The sequence below is a fragment of the Lytechinus pictus genome, chromosome 3 (genome assembly GCF_037042905.1).
Source record: "Lytechinus pictus isolate F3 Inbred chromosome 3, Lp3.0, whole genome shotgun sequence".
NCBI lineage: Eukaryota > Metazoa > Echinodermata > Echinoidea > Temnopleuroida > Toxopneustidae > Lytechinus > Lytechinus pictus.
In genome coordinates, this window is record NC_087247.1 from 47,904,478 (window position 1) to 47,922,878 (window position 18,401).

At 35.3% G+C, this 18,401-nt stretch overlaps 1 long non-coding RNA gene across 1 annotated transcript; it reads right to left on the bottom strand.

Moving 5' to 3' along the window:
* Window positions 1–8,461: 8,461 nt before the first annotated feature.
* LOC135153621 (uncharacterized) lies at window positions 8,462–12,729 on the bottom strand. Its single transcript, XR_010293103.1, has 5 exons — window positions 12,550–12,729; window positions 11,817–11,992; window positions 11,047–11,164; window positions 10,515–10,629; window positions 8,462–8,813 (listed from the first exon to the last, which is right to left on the bottom strand). It is a non-coding gene; the product is annotated as an uncharacterized LOC135153621 (long non-coding RNA).
* Between the last annotated feature and the right edge of the window lie 5,672 nt (window positions 12,730–18,401).

Here is an 18,401-nt window from a genome sequence, read left to right on the forward strand (position 1 = left end):
TAATTAGTCGAAGTTGAGTCCCATGATGATTTTTGCCCCAGGCTGCGGTTAAGAATGAAATGATGATTAGCTCAGACAGTCTACTCTATAGACTATAAACAGTTGAAAGTCAAACTAAAAAGTCTGGTACTACCGTACTCGGTAGTATTCATAAACCATTTTGTTCATATAAAAAAATTGTGGCTGTCGCAGACAGTAGGCCTACTATTAATCTCTTGACTTACATGTAACATAATTCATACTTTGTCTTTGAATGATTATTTAGTAATTTAGACTATTTCTCTCTTTTTTTGTCTCTTCTACACACAGATCTGCACACTTGCTGACTCTGGTCTCTGCTCGCTACTTCATTCTGGGAGATTCCATCATGTACTATATAACGGTCAGACTGTGATTTGGACAAAGCCATTTTTTCGTTTGCAAATTTTGGACTGATAATGATACAACAGAAAATTTATCTTTATCGATATTGGAAACCAAAAAATTAGAGCACACTTTTGGGGAGGACTAAGAATACTGACTTGGAAAGGAATACAGCTTGACAAAAATAAGAATACACAATTTAAAACCAAAGAACATTTTTAATGTTACTAATAGTGCATTGCAAGAAACTTTCTACTCAATCACACATTCGTAGGATGAGTGGGTAAGTCCTTTGATCAAACACAAACATGTACGTAGTTGATTTGCAATTGAACATAAGTTTCTTGCAATGCCCCATAATTATATTTTGTTCTCAAGCAACTCTGTTATATGCTATCTAATGTGCTGAAGGCTAAGTGTCATGTATGTTCACAATTTTTTTTTCTCGAAAGGTATAATATATTTGTCCTTTTAAACGGTATTCGAATGTGGTTACGCCTAGTTTTTGTTTTTCACAGTATTTATTGCATGTATGAACAGAAGTGAAATATTTGTTGTGAAGCACTGTGTGAATGTTGTGTGATCATGGAGCTATGGTGTGATGGTATTATAATTAATTCATCATTTTTGTTATAAGACTGTAAACCTGGTGGATGTGAAGGAGTGGCCTGGATGAAAGGAAAGTGAACATGTGTCCAATTACTGATTTGCATACATGTATGTTTAGACAATTTTGTTTGTGGATAAATATTAATGTGCATTCCCTACATTCCATGCAAAGAGTAAAGGAGAAGTCCACCCCACCAAAAAATTAATTTGAATTTAAAGAAAAATAAAGTACTGCAGAAATTTTCATAAAAACTATGATTCAAAATTCAAAAAATTACTATTTTGACATTGAGAAATTTGTCACGCACACTCTAATTTATTGTGTATTTTTTTGTTTCATACATGTACATGACATGTATACATTTTTTAAATTTTCTCATTTTCTTTAACAAATTTTGAGAGGGATTTTAATTCCTCCATTAACATTCGTAGTTTCCATGAATGTAACCTATTGTGATTCGATGAAGAGTTTTTACATCAAATTTGCTAAAATTGATATAATAAAATGCAACAAAAATTTAAAAAGTAATGTGATGTGACATAATCAATTCTATTTGCATACCATTGTTTTGTGTATATAACTGTTTTGTGTTAAAAAAAGGGAAATTTCTCTATTTATTCAAATAATTTTTTGTTGATGTGCACTTGACCTTTTACTCACTTCCCTTCCCACCCCTGCCCAAAGAAGTGTAATCAAGAACTTGAAAATCAAAAGCAGTGATTATAAGAAGTAAGATTTAATCATAGGGCAAGTCCAAGAATTCGCACGCGATACGTATGGGACATTTCAGAGGCTTTAATGACCTGAAAAATAGTGTTAAATGACTTTGATTAAATTGAATACCCTCATGATGGTAGACATATCTAGGAGAATAATCTTGCAAAACATGGTGAAATATGAACTTGACCTTTTAGAGAGAAAAGATGTGCCGTTACGTATGGGACGCAGAAAAAAGACAATTTTAAAAACATTTTCTTCAAGTTGAGAATTCTCTGAAAGTATTTCATTTGACAACTTGTAACTGAGTGTGATAGAAGTCACAATACTCTAGTATATATCTAAGGCAAGTTTCATGTCATAAGCCAAATCCCTCTAATTACAGACTCTAATTAAACAAATTAATGACGTTACGTATGGGACATTTTGTCCCCATAGAGAATGTACACAATTTTCCCCATAATTCAAAAAATTGAAATAATTTAAAATATGGAAATAACAAGAGTTTTTCTTTTAAAATGTTCTATTGAGACATATTTGATATGACTGAAAAGGAAATCAGCCATTTCAACAATTTTTTTTTTCATGGTTTCATGAATTTCTTATGTATTTCTATTGTTTTTATTTTTTTCATGTTTTTCCATTTTCACAAATTTTTCGCTTTGTTTTCATTAATCAGTATTCATAACAAATCCTTCAAATCAGTCTTTAAAAACTAAAGAAAAGGTAAATAATCACTGTTTAGAGCACTCTTGAATTTTTTTTTTCTCCATTCACTTTGTACACAAATCTCCCTATTGACATTGTGTGTAAATGTCCCATACGTAACATGTTGTCCCATACGTAACAATTTTTTAATTAACTTTTAATTAAAAGTAAACTCTATTTTTGAAACTTTTTGTGGAATAACATTTTCATACTCAATAAATTAGAACTTCTCAGAGATGCAACAATACAAGTATTGTATTTAGGGACAGTGATTTTCCGTTTCTAAAAATTGCCTTTTCCGTTTCAGAAAATCTCAAATTCCGTTTCCCCATAGACTTTGTGTACATGAAAAAGTGACAATTACGTTTACATAGAAAACCAATACGCAATGATGTCAAAATGCTAGCGCTGGTCAAAATTTGCATCTACCAATGTACTAACATCGCTTTAAAATCCATTTTAATCAAAGAGATTCGAGCTCAAAAACTATTTAGAGAAACATAATCGACATGAATAAATCCTCACCTTTCATATTATTAGCATTATTTTATGGTTAAATGAGATTTTATCACTGATTTGGGGACTTTTCAGACATGGTTTTGATCAGTCGACGACTTCCGCCTATCCGCCATTTTGGATTTGTTGAATCACCGTGATCATGATATTATGACCGAACGCAGAGGGCAGCAACACACGGCCGTATTCTGCCTTATATGCGGACGTGAGTGTAAACTAATTTAGATATGATCGAGGGGCTCGAGTGTACATGTAGTTACGATGTGTCGATTGTCATGATTGTTGTAGCAAAGTGAGATCGTGTTTTTTCCAGTTGATATTCGTATTTTGTTGAGGATTTGGGAGTAATTTCTGTTGCTATTTTGTGCATTTTGAGAAAAAAACATGTCTTCCGTGATTTTCCCTTTGAAAAGCCACTTTCCGTTTCAAAAGGCCGATTCCGTGAATTCCGTCCGTTTTCCGCGATCGCGGAAAATCACTGTCCCTATGTATTATGAGAAATAACTTAAAAAAAAACATCCTCAAAATGTTACATATCGGACATTCCATCCTTGGACAAGACCTAATTTGCATAATTAATTTAGATGACACCACTTTTTCCCCCTAAAAGTAATAAGATGTTAGGGGGTCCATGTCCCACCTATGACTAAATCTCAGAAGTTTTGTTTTTATTTTCTATGAGTTTTTATAATTGTCCCATACGTAACGCCCATTTTACCAATTATGCAAATTAGGTGCCCTAAATTAGCATAAATATGCATATTATCAAATTTTTCTTAATGAAATTTTAAAATTCAACATTTGGGCCTTCTTACCCCACCAAAGATAACTTCTTGAGTTAAAGATGAAATTTTGCCTTCTTGGGTGACCTTTTCTTGGACTTGCAGAGCTGCCAACATTGGGATGATAGAATCCAGAAGATTTCGCAGAGTATGATTTTGTGAGGGAGCGCGCGGCGAAGCGTCCCATGGACGGGAGTTTTGGGTAGCAAAACACATTAAGAAACAACATTTGATAGTATCTGACAGCTGTCTAAACCATCAAAACTTTTGGCACATAGATTTAAATGCACATTAGAGAGATTTCATGAATTGTCATTGACTAAAATATACTTCAAGCTTCAGGCAATACAGTAGAACATAACACGATTCATAAAAGAAGGCATTCAACATGAAAATACCTTTATTGTCCAGAGGGGGAAGGGCAAGGGGCTGCAGTAGTGGTAGATGAGCTTGCCTGGCCCTGTAAGTGTAAAGACTTATATGTGGCCTGTTTAAAGTCTCTGAGGGCCGAGGGATTCCTGAAAAAATTGCCTTTTTGTTGCAAGGCACGCACAGCCAGCCAGCGCCAGGCTAACCCAGGGAGCTCCGGCCCGCGAAGCAGGCCGGAGCTCCCTGGGTTAGCGCCAGGCCAGCTCACTCACGAAAGAGAAAATGTTCGAATCTGATCAACCCAAGTGAAAGTAGCCAAGAAAATCTCCACTTTGCTTCTGTTCTTCAGGATTGTCAATAAAATTATTCCTAAAAGTCTGGGTGTAATTATAATAGTAACCCATCGTTGATCCACAGTTTCAGCTCGAATAAAGCGCACACAAGCTTCCGAAAAATGCTCGCAGTGCTCGTGGACTTCCCTTCTCGCATAGCCTCCTGCCGCGGCGCGGTCTGCTGGAGACCAGGCAGGGCCGGCCGCGCCGGGAGGCATGTGCATGGAGTGCCGCTGAAGTGTTTCCATCACACAGATTGCAGAACCAGAAACAAAATTTCTTGTTAGACTAATTCACCAGTCGTTCGGTAAAATTATCTTCATTTACATTGGAAATCATTGTACGATTATACAAAAACTGGTAAAAGCTACTGGGTAAAATGAAAATGTGATAAGGAGGTTCCACGTGGGTGTAAAGAGAGTTGAACATCCTAGACTCGTAAAACAGTCGTTTGTATGAATTTTACAATTTAACAGCTAAAAATCACGATTATCCGGGAGATTTTGGCATGGGTCGGGAGAACGGGAGATTGGATCGAAATCCAGTATTCTCCCGCAGGATCCAGGAGACTTGGAAGCTCTGGACTTGCCCCTTAGAGCTATTAAAGCGACCTTTAATTGACAAATCATGGGGAAATCAAGGCTAATCTCGGAACAGAGAAGGGATTCAAGTCTTTCACTCGGCCGCATGCCTGGGGGTGTTATGTAATAGACGCCGGCATGTCTGGGAGGTCTATAGGAGAGCAATTAGTTAGTAGACTAACCAACCAGAAGTAAACTGCGTGTTTTCACTTTTGAAACATGTAACTTCACAGAGGTTATTTATTTTGGTTTAGCAATCAAGAGACATGCTATGAGTCTAGGAATTGGGATTGTTGGAAACTGGAACTGCGATGATCCGAAGTAAACAACCATCAAGATTTCGGTCAAATTTGTGCTGAACGAACTTTTATCGCATTAGTCCACCGGGCGCTCATGACGAACAGATTATATTATGAAAGTCAATTGGCCTTTTGCAAATTTCGTATTGAATCAATTTCCCCATGATTTGTCAGTGGCTGGGCCCTTTAATAGCTCCATGATTTAATAAATACAGGCCTAAATAGAAATTCTCATGAAAGTAAAAAGAGAATAAAGCTGGGTAGGAACAGGGAAGGAATATGATTTAAAGAAAAAGCAAAAATATATCCCTACCGGCTACCACCCCCCCAAAAAAAAAAAAAAAAAAAACACAATCTGAAGGGTTCGAACCAGGGTCCTTGCACACGTCAAAACATTGCGCTTACGCAATTCGCCATAGATCGCTCACGTACCACTTCCGGGTTTTTAATGCTATATGAAATGTTGTAAGTCTGTGCGCCGCTGTTGACCAATCAGAACGCGTCGGCAATTCTACTGCAATTCCAATCATTTTGCGATGGACATTGCCATGGTTTTTTTGTGGTTCCTGACTTTGCTACATCATGAAATTTCATAATTCTTTTTCAGTCGTAAAGAATGTCTACGCTTTATATTGACTATAATATCAATTTGACACAAGTGTGATTTCTATGCAAAAATACGCTCTGTTTATTCACATATATTTCTTGAAAAAAAAAAAATCATTTTTTTAAAGCTAAATATCGGTCTTCAAAATACGTTAAATGTGCATTTAATTTAACTGATCAGAAATTTTATCTATACAATAAGACCAATTTTGTGAGGAATAAACAATTCTAAGAGCAAAAAACACAGATCGGAAAGTTCGTCTTCACAATCACAGCTCATTACGTATGCATAACCAAGGACGGCTATGCATACCGCTGAATAAAATAGAGCACTTTCGGACGGGCTGCGGACTGACTGTGGTACAAAGGTGAAAATTTGTTTTTTCCCCACGTTTCTTAAATCTGAGCTATGCCGCCACGCCAAATGTTCTGAAATTTTGGCACAGATTCCGCAATTTTACATAATTTTGCAATAACAAATAACAGTTTTAACACTCATAGTCATACTCAGAAAAGTTAAGAGCACATTCAACACTCAGGCAACGGGACTTCTCGCAACGAGTAATCAACCTATGGAATGACTTACCTTCTAAAGTCGATAACAGTAGCAGTAATCCAGTATAAATAAAATTCATTCAAATCTAGAGAAGGCCTGGAAAACTAAGTTTAATCGTTTTGACCCCGACACAGAATTTTCATAAATCGTCCAAACCCACACATGCATGTAAAATTGTTACGTTTAACTGAGGACATGTCCTAAGAAGATGCAGAGGGGCAAATAAGTCTTCTATAATTTTTGCCCAACATCAAGGAAAATCAAGAGGTATCCATGTCTATGAACCACTGCGTGCGATTGATCAAGCGTGCGCAAGCAGTGGACAATATCACGTTCCTGTGATACAAGCATCTAAATTGTACATAAGCTTAATCGCACATCCTAGCTGCAAATGAGTTGTGTGATGACCAGAATAAAGATGCGAGATTATGATGAAGTATTCCATTAAACAGAGATCATTCTTACCATTCGTTTTAATTGCCCCATCTTCATACTAAATGTCCGCTGCATTTCAGCATCTAAAGCTTTGAGTCCTGCTTCACCAACCCCATGTCTTCTTCTCGGTTTTAAAGATGCCATGGTTATTTTTAAGGGACGTTGTCGGGCGGCCACGTGCACTAATTTGCCAGTACATACATATCATGTACAGTGTATATATAATTTATAATGCATCATGGAAATAGGCGCAGCGTCTCAGCTTAGATCAAGCTCAAGAGGGAGCTTCATAGGGCCTTGATTATATACATGCACGTGTACGTGCATGTATAATGTAAAAATATATATATTATTCAAAACAAAAAAGTACGTACAATTATGTGCAAAGGAGATTATTTCTATTCTGTTCAGGGGTAAAAAAATCATCTTTTACAAGTATGTTTTTTATTTTTTTCGATTGATATGTTTTGTTTTTCTCTCTGCTTTCACATTGTTATGGAAATTGGGCAGCCCAGGTCAAAAAACCAGTTAAGGACCAGTTCATCCAACTGGTACTGGTACCAGTTGATTCCAGTTAGCGAACTGGATTCAATATGGAAATTGGAATACTGGAATCAACTGGAATCCAGTTGATTCCAATACTGGAATCAACTGGAATCCAGTTGACAAATTGTAACTGGTACCAGTTGGAAATACCAGTTGGCAACTGGTCCTAACTGGTACCAGTTAGCAACTGGTACCAGTTGACAACTGGTCCTAACTGGTACCAGTTAGGACCAGTTGGAAACATGAGTTGTCAACTGGTGCCAGTTAAAACCAGTTGGAAACACCAATTGTAAACTGGTGCCAGTTAGGACCAGTTGGAAACATGAGTTGTCAACTGGTGCCAGTTAAAACCAGTTGGAAACACAAATTGTCAACTGGTGCCAGTTCGGACCAGTTGGAAACATGAGGTGTCAACTGGTGCCAGTTAAAACCAGTTGGAAACACCAATTGTCAACTGGTGCCAGTTAGGACCAGTTGGAAACATGAGTTGTCAACTGGTGCCAGTTAAAACCAGTTGGAAACACCAGTTGTCAACTGGTGCCAGTTAGAACAAGTTGGAAGCACCAGTTAGGACCAGTTGGAAACATAAATTGTCAAGTGGTACCAGTTAGAAACACCCTGCAATGTATAGCATAAACAAAAATGAATCATGTGGATATGTACATTCCCGATCTTTTACTCTTCTCATATAATCACTCCTTCGTTTTCCTTGCGCACACACACATTAGAATATTGGTACCAACACCCCCCCCCCCCTCTCAGGCGGTTATTTCAATTATAAATTATCTTCAATTATCTTTACATTGAATGTCCACTCCTGTTATAACAATGTGCATGGACAAGTGAAATAATTATCCTTGCACATAGGACTGATGAAATGAATCAAGGTAAATTTGTAGCATTGTATTGAAACCTTGTTAATTTCCACATGCACAATATAACAGGATTGGACTGTAAACTTGCTCTGGTAAATCAATCCCTCAGTCTCTTGAAATCTGTACCAAAAAACATCAGAGAATGACAAAAGTAAAAAAAAACATCTATATGGTATTTAAACTAGGAATTTAATGAAAGAAAATTATGTTACAAACTGTAACATGCTGTGTATAATTCTTGTATTATGTGTCAACAAAGATCATTAACTTACACAGTAAATATGTAGTCAATCCAATTTTTACATGCTAGCTTGGAGACAAAATTTGAATATAATGCATCTAAGCATTTACCTTCAATAAATAATATGTACTATTTTTAAAGGAATGATAAAGGAGTCTTTGTTTAATTATTATTCATTGAGATCTTGGGGCCCTCACTGGCTCTGAAGAGGAAACGTGAAACAGGTACCTTCCTTTCCTGTAGTGGCACTTGATCTTTGCTGGTAGATGCGATGTGTCTGAAGATTAGAAAAAAAAACCAATGGAATGAAAAATAATAAGTACAGTGAATACCGTAATACAAAATTTCAGTGGTGTAAAATTATATCTGCACATAAAGAAAATACATGGGATAGTGAAACTTCTCTAAGTTCCATATTTCAATGATTCAATTATAAATGATAGACAGCACATCATCATTTTTATTACAACATGTATAGTAAGTTCACATGGTCTTGGGAATACTTCTGAAATTGACATCGCAGAGATGAAATTGCCTCGACCTTATACCTATACATTTATTTTAATAATAAAATCTTAGACTAAGTATGTTTGCATATATGTATCTAGGAGTCTATGTTGCACATTATCTGCTAACATCTGATGGGTATTTCATGATTGTCAGTGCCGACTATTTCAGTGAAATCATTGCTTTTGATTGGCTGAGAAGCACTGGCCTCTGACTGTTACTATGGTAACTGTCGGAAAAAGACAACTTGTTAATGCTGACAACTTTCAAAAAGCAGTTCCCAGAACATGTTTAAAAACGCAAGACAAAGCAAAAAAAAAATGAAATACAAAATTTTATCCGAGGATTAAAGGGATGGTCCGGGCCGAAAATATTTACATCTAAATAATACTTGAGTAAAATTCACAGAGCAAAATGATGAAAATTTCATCAAAATAGGATAACAAGAAGTTATTGAATTTTAAAGTTTATCAATATTTTGTGAAAACAGTTGTATGCACTTCGTCATGAATATTCATTAGATGGGCTGATGTCACATCTCCACTTTCCTTTTTTTTATGTTACTAGATGAAATCATAAATGTTTGATTTTTTCATACATGTGTAAATGATGCGTCTCCATTGTAATGAAATAAGTTGCGTCAATAACTAATGCACCTAATCAGTTGTCAATCCAGTTGTCAATCCAATTGTCAATAGTTCTTGGTTAAAAATATCTTAATAAACCTAATCTCATATAATAAAATACAAAAGGGCAATTGGGATATGACATCATCAGCCAACCTAATGAATATTCATAAAGACATGCCTAGAACTATTTCACCGGAATAATGCAAATCTTTAAAATTCAAAACCTTAATTAGTTATCAAATTTTGATCAAGTTTTCAGCATTTTGCTCTGTGAATTTTACTCTATTTATTGAGATATGTTTCCAGCCTGGACCATCCCTTTAATTCTACTTCTACGGTACCCCCACACATACTGGTAAGTCAGAGGTAAAAAACAACGAGAACCAATTTAATTTCAAAGATAAAAAAATACTTCAGCCTCCAGATTTAAGAAAAAATTCAGGAAATGTTATTTTAGTTCAGACTAATTGTGCACGTTTCATTTCGGAGGTCAATCTGAAATTATACTTCCAGTTCCAAATTCACGCCATTTGGTTATGCAAAAGCATGAATTAAAATTGATGGGCATGGGCCCATGTCACTGGCTAGCCTAGAGGACTCCATGAAGATAATTTTATCATTTTTACATTGTATTTTCATCACGGAGCCTAGACAAGCCTTCTATAAGGTTGCTCGTACAACTGTGTAAACAAAGATAGATTTCCCTCGGAAATCCACCTTTCCCATAATGATTTTTGGGCAAACATTAAATTTTTACATTTTGTAAGCCTTGATACTCTAAATGTGTACAAAGGCTTTAAAAAAAATTAATTGTAAAATGTACAAATTGGAAATTTTCTTACAAAAAGGATCACTTGCTTGCAGATCTTGTCCTCACTGCCTCTGAAGAGTTCACGTGCGACAGGTACATTCCTTTCCTCTACTGGCACACATTCTTTGCTGGTAGATGCGATGTATCTGAAGAATTTTTTTCAAAAACAATGGAGAGAAAAATAATCAGTACAGTGAACAACAGCGAATAACAAATACGTATATATTACAGTGAATAGCAATACATGTCTACACCTAAGGCGGGCAAGGGTTACTACAGAGTGTTGTAAAATTCCATTTGCACTTTAAGAAAAATACATGGGATTGTGAATCAATTTTTACATTGTATTTTCATCACGGAGCCTAGACAAGCCTCCTATAAGGTTGCTCGTACAACTGTGTAAACAAAGATAGATTTGATTTTTCCTCGGAAATCCACCTTTCCCATAATGATTTTTGGGCAAACATTTAATTTTTACATTTTGTAAGCCTTGATACTCTAAATGTGTACAAAGGCTTTAAAAAAAATTAATTGTGAAATGTACAAATTGGAAATTTTCTTACAAAAAGGATCACTTGCTTGCAGATCTTGTTGTCCTCACTGCCTCTGAAGAGTTCACGTGCGACAGGTACATTCCTTCCCTGTACTGGCACACGTTCTTTGCTGGTAGATGCGATGTATCTGAATAATTTTTTTTTAAACAATGGAGAGAAAAATAATCAGTACAGTGAACAGTGAATAAAAATACGTCTATATTACAGTGAATAGCAAATACATGTCTACACCTAAGGCGGGCAAGGGTTACTACAGAGTGTTGTAAAATTCCATTTGCACATTAAGAAAAATACATGGGATTGTGAATCAATGATTCAACTATAATGATAAACAGCACATCATCATATTTATTTAAAAAATGAGTAAGTTCACTTGGTCTTGGGAATACTTCTGAAATCGATGTCGCAGAGATCAGTCCTTCATGTTTATAATTCCATGGAGCTCAATAAATGGCTCTCCTTATGCCTCCGAATTTGCTTTCCTAGACACACTCAATTTTATAAAATGCTCAATTGTTGTAGATTGTTATTAAAATTGTAAATGCAACAGCTGTGTAGCTATTAATTAATCTGTGGTGAAACTAGGCTTGGGTCATGTACAAAAATATCGTGCTCCTCAAAAAAAAATTATAAGTAGGGTGTCCGAACTCATATTAGGCCTAAAAAAAGTGCTAGAATTTCATATTTTACATCTTTAAAACCATTAAATCACCATCTCTTTTCCATAATTCTCATAATAGAAGATAAACAAAGACCCCAAAAGAAAACATCTGAATTACCTAACTTACAGCCTCCTCATATGGAGGGCAGCAACGAAGTATTCGGATCTCCACTCCTGGCGGTTCTGAGCTGGGCCTTCTTCTGGAAACTACCGGTACCCCAGGTCATGTTCACTGACTTCATCTCCTCCTCGAGGCTCAGTATGACTCCAGGTGGTTTTGGGTCTCCCTCTCTCCTGAAATACACAGTCAAAAAGTGATAAACAGCTATTCATGAAAAAAATCAGACTCTTAAAAAAATAATGAATTTCGATTTTCGGCATTTCAAAATCTCATCAAAATCCTCAAATCGTGTGTAAAGTGATTGGTGCGCAGACACGAGGCGCTGGCCACTATCATAATGTTAAATCTGAAATTGAAAATCATAACTGGCTGAGTCTCAGATTTTTTCCAAGACCAAGAAAATCAGTTTCACATTCGATCACATATCTCTCTCATTTACTTATAACAATATATGGAACAATATCAACTGAAAGATTTTGTGAAATAAAAAGAAATTCATGTTAAATCTTAACACAAATCGTAAGGTCAATATGATGTATGTGCGCCGACTTGCACCGGCATGGCAGCCACACATCCACGCCCGGCTAGTCGCGGCCGGCAGGCAGCGCTGAGGGGCAGTAACACAGGATGTCCTGACGAACTCTAACGTTACAGCTAGCCCCGCAGCTAGCTGCGAGCCGCGCCATTTAACAAACTACGAAAAGAAAATCATAGAAAATTGTTAACTTACCTGTAGAGCCTACTGCGAATGTCTTAGCTTTCAAGTCATTGTCCAAATCTGGTCCGTGTGATTTCAGTGGTTGAATTATTATTAAAACGGCCTTCTTTACCCTTCTTCATCGCACTAGCACTCGATAAAAGTGCGGTGCAAATTAACGGCGCGGCGATCGAAGATGGCTCTTTCAAATTCAAATTAGATTGGCGGTTTGCGTTTGGCGGCGCTGGTTAATTTGCATAATTATACGGACGATAGCGATCAGTGGCACTCAGTGCGCATGCGCAGGCCCGCCCGCGCCCGGTGATTGAAGGAAGATCTGCTGAGTCAGGAATAACGAAGGGGGGGGGGGTCTAAAGCAAGAAAGAAGTTTTAAAATAGATATACGAACTTCTTAACATAAACATTTCTTCTTGTTTGGTTTTGGTTGGCAACCAGTCAAGAAATGACGATTTTTGCCTCTGCTTTTGGAGCTTTTTTTTTTCTTTGAAAGTTTAAGAATGAATTAGCTTAATATTTGTTCTTTATTTATATTTTATTTATTTTCTTTTTCTTTGAAAGATAAAGATAGCCTTGCTTAACATGGCAAGGTTGTAAACTAGCAATAAATATGCGCGTTATAAATAGAAAAAAATAGCTATTCTATTCACCTTCAAAAATATTTTTTAAATATCAGTGAGTTAAAAAAAGAAAAATACATTAATTTTTATATGATTTGTAAAAATAGTGTAAAATAGTCCTCTTTAACTTAAATTAGAAAAAAGGGATTAAATAGGAAGAAATTTTTTTCTCGCAACAAATATCTAGGATAACAATTTTTTTAATGTAAACTAGAAAATTTCACTGAGAATAACATGTTTCGATTTAAGTTATATGGTAATATCGAACCACATACTTTAATGAAACTTTTCAAGGTGGAAATATTAAAATTAACATAAAGAATAATTAAGTTAGTTATTATGTAGATATTTTTTCCCTCTTATCCTCAATCGAGCTGTGTATAGGATGGATAAATGCATGGCATTTATTGTGGTAAAAGGCTGAATTACATGAATTTGTACAGAGCAAAATTTCAGTAAACAAATAAGCAACAAAAAAATAACAAAGTATACTAATGTATAATATTGGAAAGGGGATACAAAGTATACAGGGAGGGGGGGGAGTAATGTCAAAAGCAGGAACGGGCAAAGGTTGGGAGTAGGCTAAATGTATATACCTTTAACATAATGAACATTTTCACATAAATATATATTTAACCAATGTTGAATGAATAACAATACATGTAGATTAAAGAGTGGATTGTATCAATATAATACTTTCTTTTTTTAAAGAAAAGTAACGCTTTGTTGATGGTAACAATAATAATAGTTATAGGAAACACATTAATGAATGATAATCATAAAGAATTATCTCAAAAGGAATTAAAAACAAAGATAAGAGGACTTTGAAGTAATATGATCTGTACAAAAAATATAAATATTAATGTAAAGTGGGTTACAGCTATATTGAGCCAGTGACTTGTCGGATAAGAAATTTGAATGATTACTGCAGATATCAACAATTACAAAAATATTTCAAAAGTCAGTTACAGTTTAAGAGAAGCGACAAATAAAACAACAAAGGTATGAAAACATAGTTCTTATATAATATATATATTTATATATATAAACTCTGTTGGAAATAAGTACAATGCATTACCACTATGCCTCTAATATACATATATATATATGTATATATTATATATGTATATACGGGTTCTTACTAGAATCAACTGGTAAGTCCTATTGGTTCTAACTGGTATCATTTGGTTTGATATTCCAGTATGGTTAATGGGTTTCAAGTGGGTTATGGGTGGCCTATGGGTTCCAACTGGTATAATCTGTTCCAGTTTGGTTTATGGGTTTTAGCTGAAATCAGCTGGTAGATATATACTGGTAATGCCTATTGGTTCTAACTGGTATCAATTGGTTTGATATTCCAGTATGGTAAATGGGTTTCAAGTGGGTTATGGGAGGTCTATGGGTTCCAACTGGTAAAATATGTCCCAGTTTAATTGATTTATGGGTTTTAACTGGAATCAACTGGTAGTATACCAGTAATGTATGTTGATTTTAACTGGTATCAATTGGTTTGATATTCCAGTATGGTTGATGGGTTTCAAGTGGGTTATGGGAGGTCTATGGGTTCCAACTGGTAAAATATGTTCCAGTTTGGTTTATGGGTTTTAACTGGAATCAGCTGGTAGTATACCAGTAATGTATGCTGGTTTAACTGGTATCAATAATTCGTTTGAAATTCCAGTATGGTTAATGGGTTTCTAGTGGGTTATGGGAGGTCTATGGGTTCCAACTGGTATAATCTGCTCCAGTATGGTTTATGGCTTTTAACTGGAATCAGCTGGTAGATATGCCAGTAATGCCTATATTGGTTCTAACTGGTATCAATTGGTTTGATATTCCAGTATGGTTAATGGGTTTCAAGTGGGGTTATGGGAGGTCTATGGGTTCCAACTGGAACACTCTGATCCAGTTTGGTTTATGGGTTTTAACTGGAATCAACTGGTAGGTATACCAGTAATGCATGTTGGTTCTAACTGGTATCAATTGGTTTAATGATATACCAGTATGGTTTATGGGTTTAAGCTGGCATTAACTGGTATATACACCCATTGGGTTTCTATGGGTTCCAACTGGCATCAAATGGTCCAGTTTGGCTAATGGGTTTTAAACTGGAATCTATTGGTAGATAAACCAGAAAGGCCTATTGGTTTTAACTGGTATTAACTGGTGTACTAATTTATACCAGTATAGTTAATTGGTTTCAACTGGAATAAACTTGTATGTTTTCAGCATGTCCAGTTGGGACAATGGGTTTCAACTGGAATATACTGGCATGGTGGGAGTTTACCAGTTGTGCCAATTGGTTTCAACTGGTACCAGTTGACTCCAGTTGAAACCAGTTAAAATTTCAATTGGTTTCAACTGGTTTTTTTACCTGGGAGTCAACTTCATTTGTAATAATTCTGAAAAATTGTAATCTCATTGATATATTCATTATTTTGTTTCGTATACTTATACAAAATCTTGATTTATATGAATTGTGATTGTAAACTTATTGATTTGAAAGAGGAAGAAAATAAAATATCATTCAAAACAAAACAAAAAAAGTACGTACCGGTACCGTACCGTATTATGAAGAGTTTTCTTCATAAGTTATAGAGGTGGTTGTATCAAAGCACCTCTGTGTCTAAAGGAGGAGCTATATAAATCCACGTAGCGTTGTAATATGTAAATCAAGGGTTTTGGTTGTTTTAATTAAATCACCATTTTCCGTTATTTACTGATTTTATCTTGTTTTTAAACATCTGGCATTCAATATAACATTTTAAGCATTTTAGATTTTTTAAAAATGTATTTAGCCTTTTTTTGTAATTAAACCTTGGTCGAATATCCATTTTTGGTAAATGTATGTTTAATGATAGAAATTGAGCATGGCACATATTGATAGCAGAGTACTAATATTAATTTATCCATTGAGAATTTTAAAAAAATGACAGGCCCTATTTTTTTTCATCAGTTCATTTTAGTGCCGAATCCAAAACAATATTCATGAAAATAGTAAATTTTGTTATTTTCATAAAAAATTACACTGAAGTTGTGAACTTGTATCCCCAACATGTACTTAAATCTGAATGCATACAGAGGTAAAATATTAAAGGACAAGTAAAAAAAAAAAGTTGATTTGAATAAAAAGAGAAAATTCAATCAGTATATTACTGAAAATTTCATCAAAATCGGTTTGCTTAATTTTATAAAACAGTTATGCACATCCTGCTTGGTATGTAAATTAGGTAACTGATGTTGTCACTCACTCACTCACTCACTCACTCACTCACTCACTCACTCACTCACTCACTCACCCATTCACTATTTCTTGTGTTTTTTATCATATGAAATATAAAATTATCAAATTTTCTCCTCATTGTCCAGTCCAGTGAAACAAAGTTTAGTTCCTCTTTGTAGTAGAATTACCATTCTTTTACATTTCATGGTTCAGTCAATTAAGTTGGTCCTTATTGTTACATCAGTAAAACTTGAAATATTATGTAATTCAAACATTAAACAACAAAAGAAATAGTGAGTGAGGGATATCATCGACTCTCTCATTGTGCATATAACTATATATTTTATGAAAAATAAGCGAAATTTAAAATGTCATATATACTTTCTTGATTTACATCCGATTTTTATGAAATTTTCAGTTTTGTCTTGATAGATTTTTCTCTATTTATTCAAATAAAAAAATTATTGGGGTAGACTTGCCCTTTAAACAATCTTAATCTATTTTAGTGGATTTAGCTGTTTTTTGAAATGTTTTGGATTTAGCTCCCTTTGCCAATAAAATTCAAATTTGCTGTCAAATTTTGTCAACATGATATAAATTGGTGATGTCGAAAATAATGTCTCTGATTGTAATCGAACCCGGGCCCCCAGCTTTCGAACAATGACAAGCCACCATGCCTCAGCTGCTGGATCAAAGCTATTGTTATACATGTATGGGACACATCATACAAAATATGAAAAATTATACATGTACAACAGCTTTTCCAACTCTTGACTTGTATTCAAAATATGAATGAAGAGTACCATGGTAGGCGTACCTTAAATCAACGTTCCCCAGAGCTATCTGCCCTTTGGCGGCTTATTGTCACTGTTCGAAACTCACCTACACCCGATAAAGGAAATTTAATTGGTGGTGTCGAAAATCTGACGGTCAACTGGATCAGGGTTGCCCGAGCAACTAACGGTATATGTGGTCTAGTGGTTAAGGCACCGGCGTTCAAAGCTGGGGGCCCGGGCTTTTCGATTCCTTTTTTGGCATCATTTAATTTTTTCTAAAGGGCAGCTAGCTCTGGGGAACCTTGATTTAAGCTACGCCTACCATTGTTTTCTTTATTCATTTCTTTCACAAAATATTTAAATACAAGACTCAAGAGTTGCCAAAGTTGTTGTATATATACATGTATAATTTCTCACACACGTACACCCACACCCTCACACCCCCCCACACACACACGCACACACACACACACATATATATATATATATATAATATATATATCTCAGCGTGACTAGGGTTACTCCGGGGGTAACTGCTGCTAGGTGCGCAAAGTCTGTTGTGAATAGCGCGCTTTGAGTAAAAGTATGAATGAGTGCATATATAATTATATATTAATTACCTAGACCTTTATACATCCTATAAAGCACAACCCTTCTGCTAAAGAAATGACGATTCTAAAAGAGCGAGAAAAAAGGCGGACGGACTGGCCATGCTCTCCCCTATGTGTGTGAGTATAACATTTCCTTAATTTCACACCTTGCCAGCCGTTCCTAATATAATCAAATGATATTCACTTTTTTTCGTCGGGGAAGGATAACAATATTAGGTATAGGTTATCTCCCAGTGACATAATTTGAACCAAAAATTTTGAGCAAAAATTTAACATTTTTATTACAAATATCTAATTTTGTGATAGATTTTAACATAATTTTCAGAAAATAGTATCATATTTCATTATCTCCTTTCCTTCCCTTTCTCTCTCTCTCCCCCCCACTGAGTCCCCATTACGCCACTGGTTGAGATTCATCAATGAAAATGGAAATTGTCTGTGTTTTTAAAGGGATGGTTAGCCTTTATCAACGTGAGAAATGATTGATGGTCTTTATGTTTACTTTACTCACTAACTCTATTTTTATCACTGAATTAATCCCGGGGTGGGGGGCACTTTCATTGACGAGTGGATACCATGCACGACCATGGGGTCTCGAAAAGCACCCTAAACAAGTATTTTCCGTATTCTGAAAATG